The sequence below is a fragment of the Helianthus annuus genome, chromosome 7 (assembly GCF_002127325.2).
Source record: "Helianthus annuus cultivar XRQ/B chromosome 7, HanXRQr2.0-SUNRISE, whole genome shotgun sequence".
Classification (NCBI taxonomy): domain Eukaryota; kingdom Viridiplantae; phylum Streptophyta; class Magnoliopsida; order Asterales; family Asteraceae; genus Helianthus; species Helianthus annuus.
The window spans coordinates 34,501,066-34,517,109 of NC_035439.2; positions in this window are offsets into that span (position 1 = coordinate 34,501,066).

Consider the following 16,044-nt stretch of genomic DNA (forward strand, 5'->3'; position numbering starts at 1 on the left):
GTACAGGGGTGATGTAGCCCCTATTTGATTGATGGTTGTATGCCACACTTACTACATTATGGTCTCGATATATATAGCAATCGCGGTATTCTCACCATATCTGATTCACTTGATTGCTTATTTATATTTTTGTGACATGGGATGTTGTGTATATAATACTTGTGACATGGGATGTTGGGACATGTGTAGGTCCCTTTTTCTCGGAGGATCGAGAACAAACCTAAACCTTGTTATACAAACTCACTAGCGAGTGCGGAATCCAAGCTAGCGAGCAAACCGGGATGAAGCAAGTACAAACACAAACACACAAGATTCACCGATTAACACTACTGTATTAATACGTATGAAGGTTCCGGTTACAAGCACAATGTTTACAATCAGTTTGCAAACTCTCAAAGTGTATGTGTGTGTGTTTTCAGCAGAGTATCCTCTCTATCTCTCGGATATGCTCTCTCTTGGTGTATCCCTTGTGTCTCTCTTGTGTCTACTGAAACCAACACACTGCATGGGTATTTATACCCATACACAGCAGGTCTGGTCGAAGGATCCGATAGATGATCCGAAGGATCATCTTTCGAATACAAAGCTATCGAAGGATCAGCAAGAACCTCGAAAGGTAATCTTTCGAGTTCCATAGTTCGAAGCATATCTTTCGTGGGGATCGAAGGATCCACATCATCCTTCGATCCCTTATCCTTCGACTCAGACACTTTACATTACAACATATTGGCCAAGTCAAACTAGGAGGATAGTTGACTTGGTCAACTTTCAGACTAACTTTGGACATCGTTTATATACAGACCGAATACAGACAAAGTACAGACATAAGTGCACCAACAAACTCCCCCTTGGCTGTAGCTTTGTCTTTATCTTCTATAGTTGTAGACTCGTCTCGAACTTCGACGGTCTTTGGTCTTTGAGTTACCAAAACTCTGATGTCCTTTCAAGTCTTCAATGTCGGAGGATCTTCAAAGTCTTCACGTCTTGAAAGCAGAGAGTGTATCAACAAACTACCCGTATCATGTAGGAAGTGTGTTGACAAACTCCCCCTTAACATAAGCTCCCCCTTGAGTTATGCTCGTGAAATACTTTAACTTTATGAAGTGAGATCCTTGTGGTGTTGATGATGGCCAGCGGCAACTCGATCATCTTCATCAGTTGAGTGCCTTCACGTTGTGTCTTTATTCCAAAGCTTGTCATCGACCATGTTCTCCTAGCCTTTAGAATCTGCACATGCAAGAAATCTAAACACGTAATGAGAACAACTGCTTGGAATATAGTTAGTATAACCAAAAGACACACTAATGACCATGTCATAATCAAACACCGTCCGACAGTTTGAAAGTTTAATAAATTTGTCAATTTTAGCCTTTAACTTTCAAAACTTGCAAATTTCGACCGTTTATGAAGATTTAGTCAATTCGGTTTTCAGTCAGGTTTCAGGCAACGAAGATTCGAGTTCCAACATCGTACGATCGAAAATAAAGTAGAAAGAAAATCTTTTTGGCTTTTATAAAGTTTATATTAAAACATACCTAAAATCTTTTTGGTATTTTTGAAATTAAAAGACAACAATTTAAAATCCTTTGAGTGTTATCAAACGACATCACCGCTAATGTCGTGCTGATATGCACCAAACGACGAAACTGTTTAACAGAAAACAATAAAAGTTAAGCAGTAAATAAATATTTACAGACATTCTTTTTGCGAGTTTCGAGGGTAAGAGAATCATATCAGTGTACGGTCATGCCAAAACACTCTTGTTGTTCAGTTAGTTAACATTAAGATAAGCATCCTATAACAATTATCGGTATTGTTGTCCACTTAAGCTCAACTTATCAGATGTAATCATGGCGAGGGGATACGTTAAGGTATGATTTATACTTACCGACCGGTGTTCATCCACATCACGACACATTCCCGTATCAAGGTATGCACGAGAGTTCATCTTACCGATGAGTATACTGATTATCATCTGTTTGACCATATAAAATGTGAGATACTCACTTATTTTGATTTGAAAACAAGCCCTATGTGATATAATCACTTATTGATGAGGAACTTGATTTTCATATGCATGAGGGCACAGGTGCAAGTCCGTGAACAGGTCAGTACTTCCGTACAGCAGAGAGACGAACTTGACACCCGGATAAATGTGATATTTTATCACTTATTTGAAGGGACATGTGATTGTTTATCACTTATTGAGGTCGAATGCAGTATGTAATATGTACACGTATGTATAGTATCATGGAAGATCTTAGACTTAGTCTATTTATAGAAGCAACCATGATACCCAGATGATAAGCAGCATAAAGACCGAATATCTCAGAACCTCGGCAATCTATCAAACGAAATTTCGGTACTAAGACCATATGCCAATGAATGGTTCCCACCTGGTCTTCAGTCGATTAAGATTTATATCACCCTGCACACTTTAAAATGATTGTGAGCCTACCGATACATCTTATATAGAGCTGCTTATCGTTTTGCATTTAAGGTTTAAAGAGGTTTGGATAGACCACTGATGTACTATCATTTTCTCTTTTGCTTGCCAGGAAACTCATTTTTGTTTTTCTATTGTTTTTGTGTTTTTGAAATTTTTCGATGTTTTTGGATTTTCAGATTTTCGGATTTACTCCCCCTAAAATCAATAAACTAAGACAAATTTAAAAACACACAAAGATATTTACAAAAATGATTTTCCGATGTTGGTTTACTCTTGCTTGACCTTAATGCCGTTTACCAAAATTAATTTTAATCAGGAAAGATTTAATTGAATTTTGGAGAAATCAGTTGGCATGTCGGTAAGCGGTGCGGACCATGACAACATTGACGAGTTTCACAATGAAACAATCACGTGTGAGGTGATATTTGAGATCAACGTGTCAGGCCAAAGAGTGCTGTATGAGATGAAAGTAATTCATAAAGCAGCTTAAGAATCAACAAGTATAGGAGAGATTAGAAATGTTAAAAACCATATCCTGCAACTATTTCGTGCATTGCAAGGAATCTGAGCATTCTCCCAAACTGGATATCCACCCGGTGTGGACTTCAAGGTCGATTTCATAGCTACTGAATAATCTCTTGACAGCAACAAGATCATAAACCTCCGGGTCCGGCTTGTCTTCCACATTGTACCAGCGAAGGTCTTTGACTTTCTCTTTCAGAAATGGTGTGCGGATGTTCAATCCATGCAAAAGGCATCGGCACACATTTCACTTCATTCGTTCCTGAGGACCCGATCAAAAACCATAATGACCAAATTTTTGGCACGTTCTTCATTTGGTCGAATTTTGCAACTTCCAATTTCTTTTATCAGATATTTCCTCTTTTCTTTTCCTCTCCATCAAAGGCAACAATTTCTTCTGTCGCCTAACTTGTGCAAGGACATTCCACTATCAACAATCTTATGACTATCGATAGTTCCTCCTGGAACTTCCTGCACACTCACTCAGAGATTAGTTGGAGAGTGGGACCCAAGCCTTCATAGACTTGGGTTGCCCCTGAGAATCAAGAAATGTAATTTCAATTTCCTGATAATTTTCAATCACAACACCTCCCCCTGAACTTTCACCTGATTTAGGCTTCCAAGTTTGTTTTTGTTTACCAGATTTTTGTTTTTGTTTACCAGATTGTGTATTATGTACAATTTCTGGTTTTAATGGTTGTGACAAACTCGGTTTCCTTTTAGCCGCCGTTTCCGGTTTTAAAGCCTTTTCGATCACCTTTACATTTTTACGTCGTTGTTTTGTTTCTTGTTCTTTAATAGTGCGTTTATCATGTTTTGGAGAAACAGGACGACGTTGTGAGTGACCTCGTTCAGTGGGGGTTCTTTCAACAAAATTTGGTTTGGGCGAGTTTGTGCAGTCTTTAATGATGTGCCCAAACTTCCCACATTTGAAGCAAGTTCTCCTTTCAACAAACTTAGGAGAATTTGTTCGACTAGCAGATGTCGAACCTGTAGAATCTGAGGTACTTGCTCTTTCATCACACCCGTTTGTGTGTTGGGTGTAATTGTTATCGCTATTTCGTTTCAAAATCTTGACTTTTTGTACAAAATCGGTGTTTGATTTGTTTTCAAAAGTCTCAATTTTATCCGTACCCTTTGATGCTACAAATTTAACATCTTTTGCTTTCTTCTTGTAATGAGCTCCTTTTGATTCAACCTTAGCCTTTGGCTTTGGAGCTCGTTGTTGTTGTTTACCCTTAAAAGCAATTGGTTGTTGCTTTGTCGGTGATTTCTGATTTCCAAATTGTTTTCTGATTTCAGCCTTTGGAATTGGATCACATTGAGTTACAGTAACTCCAGTGATCGTCTTTCCCAAAAACTTGCTTGAGTTATCTTCAAAAACTTTATCAATCAAGGATGGATTGACATTTTTAATTGGAAAATCATTGTTTGAATAAATTTTAACATCTCCGACCAAAGTGTACAACAAATTATTGCTTTCAACAGCAAACACACTTTCTTTGTCATTCTTGACATCTTTGACAGGATTTATCACTTTCTTGGCAACAGGTTGCATGACATGAGTAGGAGGATCACAAAGAATATGATTCTCAATTGGAATTTCTACTCCTTTCGCCTCATCAAGTGATTCATCCTGGTCATTCACATCTGATTCATCATCTGAAGAATCACATTCCTCAATAGTTGGAGGACTTTGATTTGAAGCATATGATGACTTTTCTTTGTCATCAGATGAGCCCTCCGATGAATTGTCCGGTTTGAACCCTAGCCCAGTAGCAAATTCCTCAACGTTAAGAGGCACACTGGGTTCATACCGAGGCATTTCCTCTTCATCGGGCATCTTGGTATAGTTGTTCATCAAGGGGGGTGGACACGCCTTATACCCTACACCTTTCACATTACCTTTTAGTTTTTGAACGTCTATGATGTGATCGAGCACAAATCGGGAGTTAGAATAACTCTCCAACTTTTGCTTGATAGCATCATGCTCGCATTTGGCAATGGCTAACTCCTTTTTGGTTTCCTCAACAAGATTAATATAATCGTTAATACTAACTTGTTTATGATAAACAACTTTGTTCAATTCGGAAACACTTTTCTTTAGGGTTTCAATTACAGATTTAAAATCCTTTTCGTTTTGAGTTAACACCATGTTTGCCTCTCTGCACTTGGACAGTTCAATAACCAAACTTTGATTGTGACTATGAATCGTTTCAGATTCACGTTTCAATTCATCACATTTAAGTTTCATATCGGCACAATCACTACATATGCTAGGAGTTTTAGCTTGAACCTGCCTTGTAGAATCTGTGACATTATCCACAAAGGCAGTCTGAGAAGAGAAAGATCCATCTTCAGTGAGAATCTTCTCCATTTCGCTCGATGTAACATCATCTTTCTTGATCAAGTCAGATTTTTGAACTTTTGTCTCCTTGGCATCATCCGACAAGTTATCAGCTTCAGCTTCAGAATCAGTTCTTTCGTTTAAATCTGATTCTTCATTTAAACCTGATTCTTCATCCGAGCTGCCACTATATCCTGAACTGTCATCATTTCCCGAAGGTTCATCATCATTGACATTTTTGACAATTTCAGCATAGAAAGCAGTTCTTGTTTGATCACCGTTTCCCAACTGTATGACCGGACCACAATCGACACTTGGATCAAGTTGAGGCTGTGTTGTGGAAACTTGGGCTTGTACTTGGGTTTGATTGAACTGTGGACACGGAGAAGAACTGGTATTGGATTCAAACTCCGTTTGAAGCTTCGGTTGCTCAACAAAACTAGAACTAGCTGAAGGACCAAAACCAGGCAAATACACTTCCGTGCTTTGAGTAGGTGTTATCCTTTTGGCTTTTCGAATTTCCACTTCGTTCTTTTGCTCCAACTTCTGAATGAATTCATAGATATTAACATTGACAGCATCTAAAACGCCCGTATGCTTTAAAAACTCTATGAATGGGCTCCACTTTGGAGGTAGAGCATCAGCAAACCGTGCTACCATTTCCTGTTGGGATGTACGAACACCAGAATAACACATTTCACACATCAAATGATAATAACGAGTAGTCATATCATTTAGAGTTTCATTTTCTAAGAAATGAAATGATTCGAATTTCTTTTTCAACAGATCCTGGCGTGTCTTTCTAGTAGCTGCATATCCTTCCCCTCCCGCTACCAAAAGATTATGCATGTTTTGATTTTGATTCGACACCATTGCCCATTGACTTGAACTTATTGACTGTTGTTGTTTAGGTATGGTACTCGTCATATACTCAGCCATCGACATCTGTTTTAGATCTGGTTGTGAATCCGTACTCCAATCCCAAGGACTTGTACAGCTCATTTTGATCAAATAATAATTGAGAACCTTCACAACCACAAACTGTTAAGTGCAAACAAATAGGAATTGAAAGATACAATCTGTTCGAAAGATCAAGACTAGTTCGAAGGATCAACAGTGATCGAAATATTACTGTTGAGTTTCGAGCAAAGTCTTCGAAAGATTCACAATGAAGGATCCTTATCTTTCGACCAATTATCACGAAAGATTCACAGTTCGAAAGATCTTTATCTTTCGAATACTGATCTCGAAAGATTCACACTGAAAGATCCTTATCTTTCGAGATGAATCCTTATCTTTCGGACAACCAATCTTTCGAAAAGATTCCAAACGCGAAAGATAATGCTTAGACTTCGAAGGACTACTCGAAGGATGATAATCTTTCGAGCTGTCTCTGATCGATAGATGATCTTTCGAAGTCGAAAGATATCTTTCGGAAGCTCACTGACACACTGACACAGACGTGACAGGTTGGTGAAAAGGTGATGGGTTGGTGAAGTACTTTCGGCAGAAAGGATATGGTCTGCCAATAACTTTTCCACCAACTATTTGACTTTCAAAAACACTACCAAAAATGGCAACCTTATCAACAAGATCTGGTCACCGGAAACACACCGGAGATATGGCCGGAATTTTCCAAGACACTTAAAAAACAAGTTTTTAAGTTACCCAACCCAACCTTGAACACTCCCGAAGGTTTAGAAACCGTTTTTCAGTTTAAACAAGCAAGAAAACCACCAAAAACGGGTGCTAAACCAAGTGTTGAAACACACCAAGAACTTGAACAACCCGGTTTTAAACAAGGTAAAGAGCCAAGCTCTGATACCACTTGTAGGTCCCTTTTTCTCGGAGGATCGAGAACAAACCTAAACCTTGTTATACAAACTCACTAGCGAGTGTGGAATCCAAGCTAGCGAGCAAACCGGGATGAAGCAAGTACAAACACAAACACACAAGATTCACCGATTAACACTACTGTATTAATACGTATGAAGGTTCCGGTTACAAGCACAATGTTTACAATCAGTTTGCAAACTCTCAAAGTGTATGTGTGTGTGTTTTCAGCAGAGTATCCTCTCTATCTCTCGGATATGCTCTCTCTTGGTGTATCCCTTGTGTCTCTCTTGTGTCTACTGAAACCAACACACTGCATGGGTATTTATACCCATACACAGCAGGTCTGGTCGAAGGATCCGATAGATGATCCGAAGGATCATCTTTCGAATACAAAGCTATCGAAGGATCAGCAAGAACCTCGAAAGGTAATCTTTCGAGTTCCATAGTTCGAAGCATATCTTTCGTGGGGATCGAAGGATCCACATCATCCTTCGATCCCTTATCCTTCGACTCAGACACTTTACATTACAACATATTGGCCAAGTCAAACTAGGAGGATAGTTGACTTGGTCAACTTTCAGACTAACTTTGGACATCGTTTATATACAGACCGAATACAGACAAAGTACAGACATAAGTGCACCAACAACATGGGATGTTGTGTATATAATACTTGTGACATGGGATGTTGGGACATGGGATGTTGTGTGTATAATGATCGTAACATGGGATGTTGTGTGTGATATATTGATAACATGAGATGTTATGTGCTATTACTATTACTATATTCGTATGTTTACTATGGCCTGACCAACGTACACATCGTTAGAAGATGGCGCCAAGACGTCAACCTCAGCCAATGCCTACTACTCAGGACGAACTACAGCAAGTCATTGCTTCTTCTATTGCTCAATATGCTGCCTCTCAAGGAGGAATGAGTGGAAGCAACTCTGGCAACACGGGCAACAACAACAATCCACCTCATGGGTGCACCTACAAACAATTCTTGGACTGTAAGCCCGTAAACTTCGATGGCACAGGAGGTGCTGTCTCTTTCGTTCGCTGGGCTGAGAAAACCGAGTCCGTACTTCGCATGAGCAAATGCGCGCTAGATCAACAAGTCACTTATATCTCAGGGCTATTTGTGGATGGAGCCCTATCCTGGTGGAATCTACAAGTCCAGACACTTGGCGAAGCTGCTGCTTACGCACTGACCTGGGCTGAACTAAAAGAACTCATGCGCAAGAAGTACTGTTCTCGCGCGGAAATCCAGAGGTTAGAGACCGAATTCTGGCACCTGAAAATGGAAGGTTCAAAGATAGCTGAATATGTCCAGAGGTTCCACGACTTGTCGCATGTGGTACCATATATGGTTACACCAGAGTTCAAGAGAATTGAACGTTTCATTTGGGGACTAGCTCCTCAAATCATTAGTATGGTGACCTCTTCCAAACCAGCGACAATCACTGAAGCCATTGATTTGAGTGTGGCTCTCACCGAAGAGGCAATTCGGTTGAACAAGTTTGATGAAGTCGAGCCGAAGAAGAAAGAGACTCATGTGGAGTCTTCAGGTGGTAACAAGCGAAAATTCTCGAATTTCAAGCAGGGCACCGGGATGGTGGTTAAGAAAGGGGAATCGAATGCGCCAGCTCAAAATTCAGCTGGTGGTAGAAAGAAAAGTAAGGGATATATGGGTGCACAGCCCAAGTGCAACTCATGCCAACGACATCACTCTGGTCGTTGTGGGATAAAAGTTTGTGAAGCATGTGGAAAGGCTGGCCACCTGAAGGAGACTTGTTGGGCCACTGCTGGCCGGGGAGGCCAAGGAGGATATGGGAATAAGAACAATCGTGGCGATGGAAACCGCCCACAAGGAAACCACGGAGGTGATGGAAACCGTGCCAATCAGGCTAACCAAGCGGGCGCCATGAATCGGAACCAGGGAAACCATCAAGCTGGAAACAATGGTGGGAACGGGCAGAGACCCGGATGTTTTAACTGCGGTGATGTGGGGCATTACAAGAGGAATTGCCCAGAATTAAACCAGGCACGCGGAAGAGTTTTTAACATGGAAGCCAGGGAAGCGCGCCAGGATCCCAATGTTGTCACTGGTACGTTCCCTGTAAGCCAACGCTATGCATCCGTTTTGTTTGATACTGGTGCCGATTATAGCTTCGTATCGCTAGAATTTAGAAACATGCTTGGTTTAGCTGCTAGTAAGTTAGATATTCCGTACTCGATCGAATTAGCAAATGGGAAGTTGGTAGAAGCCAATGAAGTGATTCGAGGTGGTGTGATTGAATTGGGAGAACGTGAGTTTGCTCTCGATCTACTACCAGTCCAATTGGGAAGCTTCGATGTGGTAGTAGGGATGGATTGGTTATCGAGTAACAAAGCAGAGATAGTTTGTCACGAGAAGATAATTCGTATTCCGATCGAAGATGGTGAGACCATTGTTGTTCATGGAGAGAAGCGTGAGACGCCGTTGCGGATTATCAACTACTTGAAAGCAAGAAAGTGGTTGCGGAAAGAATGTGTTGCTTTTCTAGCACACATTGTGGATAAAAAGGCTACTGAGCCGAGGATCGAAGACATCCCTGTCGTGAGGGAATACCCAGAAGTCTTTCCAGAAGACTTGCCTGGCTTGCCGCCTCAGAGGCAAGTGGAGTTTCGCATCGACTTAGTTCCAGGCGCCGCGCCTGTGGCTAAGGCACCCTACAGACTTGCTCCGTCTGAGATGCAAGAACTGTCGACACAACTTCAAGAGTTGTTAGACAAGGGATTTATCCGACCGAGCTTCTCGCCTTGGGGAGCTCCAGTTTTGTTTGTGAAGAAGAAAGACGGCAGTTTCCGCATGTGTATTGATTACAGAGAGTTGAACAAGCTGACGATCAAGAATAGGTATCCTTTGCCAAGAATCGATGATCTGTTTGACCAACTTCAAGGTTCAAGTTTCTACTCAAAGATCGATCTTCGATCTGGATATCATCAACTACGGATACAAGAGGAGAGTATCCCAAAGACAGCCTTCAGAACTCGATATGGACACTACGAGTTCCTCGTTATGCCGTTTGGGTTGACAAACGCACCTGCTGTGTTCATGGATCTGATGAATCGAGTTTGTAAGCCGTACTTGGATAAGTTCGTGATCGTATTCATCGATGATATTTTGATTTATTCAAAGACGAAGGCTGAGCACGAGCAGCATCTTAGAGCCATTCTGGAGCTGCTGAAGAAAGAACAGTTGTACGCCAAATTCTCTAAGTGCGAGTTTTGGCTAAGGGAAGTGCAATTCCTTGGGCACGTGGTGAACGGAGATGGAATCCACGTGGATCCAACCAAGATCGAGGCGATCAAGGATTGGGAAACGCCAAAGACGCCAACCGAGATTCGGCAATTCTTGGGTTTGGCTGGCTATTATCGAAGGTTCATCGAGAACTTTTCAAAGATCGCTCAACCGTTGACACTCCTCACGCAGAAGGATAAGAAGTTTGATTGGGGAATCAAACAGGATGAAGCGTTTCAGATATTGAAAGATAAGCTTTGTAACGCGCCAATCTTAGCTCTACCAGAAGGCACTGATGATTTTGTGGTATACTGCGACGCATCGCGTCAAGGATTGGGTTGTGTGTTGATGCAACGTCAAAAGGTTATCGCCTACGCATCACGCCAACTGAAGGTGCATGAAAAGAACTATACCACACACGATTTGGAGCTAGGTGCAGTGGTTTTTGCCTTAAAGATCTGGAGACACTACCTTTACGGTACAAAGTGTACGATCTTCACAGATCACAAGAGCCTCCAGCATATATTCAACCAGAAGGAGTTGAATATGAGGCAAAGGCGATGGGTCGAGTTGTTGAACGATTACGACTGCGAGATCAAGTATCATCCAGGGTAGGCGAATGTGGTCGCTGATGCCCTAAGTTGTAAAGAGAGAATCAAGCCCATAAGGGTTAGGGCTATGGAAATGATAATTCAAACCGACCTTTCCTCGCGCATTCGTGCAGCACAGAAGGAAGCTCTCAAGGAGGGAAACCTTGAGGAAGAATATCTCCGTGGGATGGAGAAGATATTGGTGCCAAACAGGGAAGGAACGTTGTGTTTTGAGAAAAGGATTTGGGTTCCTTTGTTTGGTGGTTTAAGGAAGGTTATTTTTGATGAAGCTCACAAGTCACGGTACTCTATCCACCCTGGAGCGGTTAAGATGTACCAGGATCTTAAGGATTATTACTGGTGGCCTAGGATGAAAGGCGATGTTGCTATTTACGTGAGAAAATGTTTAACTTGCGCCAAAGTTAAGGCGGAATACCAGAAGCCTTCGGGACTTCTGCAGCAACCAAAAATTCCCCAGTGGAAGTGGGAACAAATCTCCATGGATTTTATTACAAAGTTGCCAAGAACGCCAAAAGGCCATGACACTATCTGGGTGATAGTGGATCGCTTAACGAAGTCAGCACACTTCTTACCTATCCGCGAGAAGGATAATACGAGTAAATTGGCTGAGATTTACATGAGAGAGATTGTTACGCGCCATGGAGTACCACTCTCGATTATCTCTGATAGAGACAGAAGGTTCGTGTCAAGGATATGGCAATCCTTCCAGGAAGCTTTTGGCTCCAAGTTGAATCTGAGCACTGCGTTTCACCCACAGACCGACGGTCAAAGCGAGCGGACGATTCAGACATTAGAAGACATGCTGAGAGCATGTGTGATGGATTTGGGCGGTAGCTGGGATAAGCATTTACCCCTGGTTGAGTTTTCATACAACAACAGCTACCACACCAGTATTGGTGCCGCGCCGTTTGAAGCTTTATATGGGCGCAAGTGCAGATCGCCGCTTTGTTGGGCTGACGCAGGTGATAGACAATTGGTTGGTCCTGAAATGGTACAGGAAACCACAGATAAGATCGCGCAAATCCGAGACCGTATCAGCGCGGCTCGTGACAGGCAGAAAGCCTACGCGGATCGAAGCAGGAAACCTCTAGAGTTTGAGGTTGGTGAGATGGTTTTGTTGAAGGTATCACCCTGGAAGGGTGTGGCACGATTTGGGAAACGTGGAAAGTTGAACCCGAGGTATATTGGACCATTCAAGATCTTGGAGAAAATCGGGTTAGTAGCTTACAAGTTGGACCTACCTGCCGAACTGAATGGTGTCCACGATACATTTCATGTATCCAATCTAAAGAGAAGTCCAACTCAAGATAACGTTGCCATTCCTACCGACGAAATTCATGTTGATGACACGCTCCACTTCGTTGAAGAACCTGTCGAGGTCACGGATTGAAAAGTAAACAAGACCCGCCGGAGCAGTGTCAAGCTCGTCAAAGTTCGTTGGAATGCTAGACATGGTCCTGAATTCACCTGGGAGCGTGAGGACCGAATGAAAGAGAAATACCCCCACTTATTTCCTGAGAACCCTGCTTCTACAAGCAGAACTTAAAATTTCGGGACGAAATTTTTCTAACGGGGGGAGAATGTGACAACCCTCACTAAACCAGGTATCCGTACGACTTAATTAACTATTAATTGCTGCTTAATTACTGTGCTTGACTGAGATTACTGATAAACTGCTACTTGACTGTTGATACATGTACATATCTGCATCATACTTTGATTTCCGTCACTACATTATTTACTTACTGAACTCTAGTGACACAAACATGATGCACAAAAGCACAGTAGCATTTGAACGGATAACCTATTGAACATGCTGATATAGCCGACATCAGGCAAACACTGCCTCTAAAGGCCTGTATGAGCCAGAAATATTTTACTACACCCAGTGTGTGTGTAGGGATACAAGGGTTGTTAAACTGCGTCTCTAGGAATAAGATGTAATGATTGGATGTGCCTAAAACGTACTCTAAGCACGAAACACAGCACTTTTATCAACATACTAGCTTCTAGCAAATTAATAAAGTGCCAAAACATAAGGAAATATTCCTGACACTTTGCAGAATAAATTGTGTCGCTAAAAATATTATTTACGACGCTTAAAGGATTACTTAAGCACTTTAACGGATTACTATCCAACCGAACAACCGGACAATACCCGGAACATAAAAATATTGTCAGAAATATTGTTAGCCTTTTTCTGAGCCAGTTAGGGTCCCTGATTACCTTAACACCCGCTTTATAACGCATCATGCAACTAACGGGGTTAATCTCTAAAGTTAACCTATTAACATAACTAATCACTAACTGAATGATTGGAAACGAACCGGATACCCCCCCCCCCCCCCTCAATGGAATCGGCCAACTAGAGAGACAAGAGGGTACACCTTTGATATTTTTATATTATTTGTGTCCAATATCAAGAGAACATAGTAACTGTTGGACGATGATCAAAGTTTTGCCTATAAATACACACACTCACACACAAGATTATCACACCACACAAATCACCAACACCCACTCTCTCCTCTCCTCCCACTCTCGGCCGTAACCCCCCTCCACCATCCATCCATTGTCGGCTCTTGATCAATACATTTCAAGCACACACAAGGCTTACGGATCACGTATAAGGAACCTTGAAGCAAGCGGAAGTTGAAGGACCTCGTTTCTTTGCTTTTATCCACGCCATTTTCGACTAGATTCTTCCCTAGCCCCGAGCTAGAGGTATAATGTTTAAAACTCACTCTCGATCGTATCTAAAGTGGTTAATATGATTTTTAACGGTTAAAAGTCGGAATCATGCGTTTTGAATCTATAAAGTCTACTAAAACTCGAATATTGTTGGTTAAAAGCTCATAACATGTGTAAAAGTTGTAGTATTTGAATATGTTGATTATTGAGGTCCAATCTACGATGTGGTGGCTCTTATCATCGTTTAACCCGACTTTGTTAAGATCATAGATCTTGACATAAGCTTGTTTCTGTCGGTACGAGGGTTAAAAGGTGAAACTCCACCACACGAGAAACATGAACTTGTGTAAAAGTATTTTGACTTGTAAAATAGTATTTAAAACGAGCTGATCTACGTATGTACAAGTGGTATATTCGTAGAACCAAGTGTCGAGAAAATCATGTTTTATAAAAGTTGGGTGACATGTTAACAAATATTATTTTTACAAACTACAAGTGTATAAACACTTGTGAAACGAAAGATCCGACAAAGTAACAATTTTTATAAAAGTTGTCGGGAAGTTGTAAAGGATGATTTGTTCTAAAAACGGGGTTTTTACAAGACTAAACTATTTTATACATAGATCCACTAAATATAAGGTGATCTACACTATGACTTTCGGAAAAACTACAAGTTCATGTAATAATGCGATTTTACATACTAGTCTACAAGTTTGATTTGTTGAAACTAGTTTGAAGTATCGGAAATTGATTGGTTGATTTAAAGAAGTGTTGGAATGATTTTGTAAAAGAAAATGATACGCTTGAAAGCGTGGCCACCTCCAGTTACAGGGGAAACTCTGGCGAAATTTTTCTAAAATCTAACACTTAGAATTATTTGCAAGTGTTAAACTATTTTGAAATGTTTTCAAAATACATTTCGCCAAGACTTTATTTATTAAATAATCGGAGGTGGGATTTTCACAAAAAACTAAACGTGATAAATATTTATTCAATAAATATATTTTTCACCACACTGTTTATGATTATTTTGTGAAAATATATAAATATTATTTTTAGAGTAAAAATAATATTTACAAACTTTGACGAACCCACAATCATGCAAACACTTACACGACAAACATATAAGTTACAACGGTAATTACTATTACCACTTACTCGCCAAAACGTAACTTACGCGTAATACGAAAATATTCATAAACGAGTATGTTGTCAACGTATTATTTTTGGAAAATATTATGTGTAGAGAAAATATAATATTTTTGAGAAAGATATTTATATTTTGGAATGAGAAGTAAAAATATATTAAGTGAGACTTAATATTATAAACGCGCATGTATTAATTCCCCCATCCTTGGGAAGGAGATTAACTACCAAATATATACAAGGAACGGTTGTCTAACTGTTTCCCGAAAATTAAACTATAAAGCTAAAGCACGGCCATCCGTCTAATAGAATTAGCACATGTAGGTCGTTGCACAGCTTTCGGACATTTGGAGTGCTTGATTTAGCGACGCACTGACTGTGAGTTCATGTCCCCCTTTTCTCTTAACTATTTTCAGTTTTAACTGCGGGGGTGAAATACATGTTACAATGATTATGATTACTTATTACACGGTATGATTAGCGTAAGGAGGGTTACTTTCTAGATCATGTGAATGGGTAGGCAGAAACTTGAGGTCATTAATCCTCAGGGTAGGACCGAGGGGCAGGAGCGGTAGATCTATTTGGGTGTAGCGAGCCCAGTCCCAGGTCCAGCATAACGGACCTTGGGATGACTTTGTTCCCGACGCATAAATTTGCTAGGTTTGAGCCTTCCTACTTGCATTTCACACATATCAATGGCCTTGCAAACCATTGGTGATCTCTTTTTCCTTATTTGCTACATACCAGGTTTTTGATAAAGATAAAGGTTTATTTACTCACTATCGCATGAACTCGCTCAACATTATTGTTGATTTTTCAACTTACATGTATTTCAGGAAACTAACGATCTGGCGCGGTATGGCTTGTTTTCCGCTGCATTAGGCACCAAGGTCATCCAGGGTTCGGGAAATGTGACTCTTACCTGGACAAGTCACAGTCCTTGAATTCATATTTCTGTTTGAATTTGTAATGTTTAGACAAGCTTATGGTTGTTGGGTGTTAACCCGTTAAGACAATGTTCCGATATTTTTATTTTTAATTTTAATGGATGATCTTGCATATTTTTAATTCATATAGCTTGTTATGATTAAGCTATGGTATTAAGAAGTCACACCAAATTAACCACGCTTCCGCAAAGCCAGGGTGTGACAGCTTG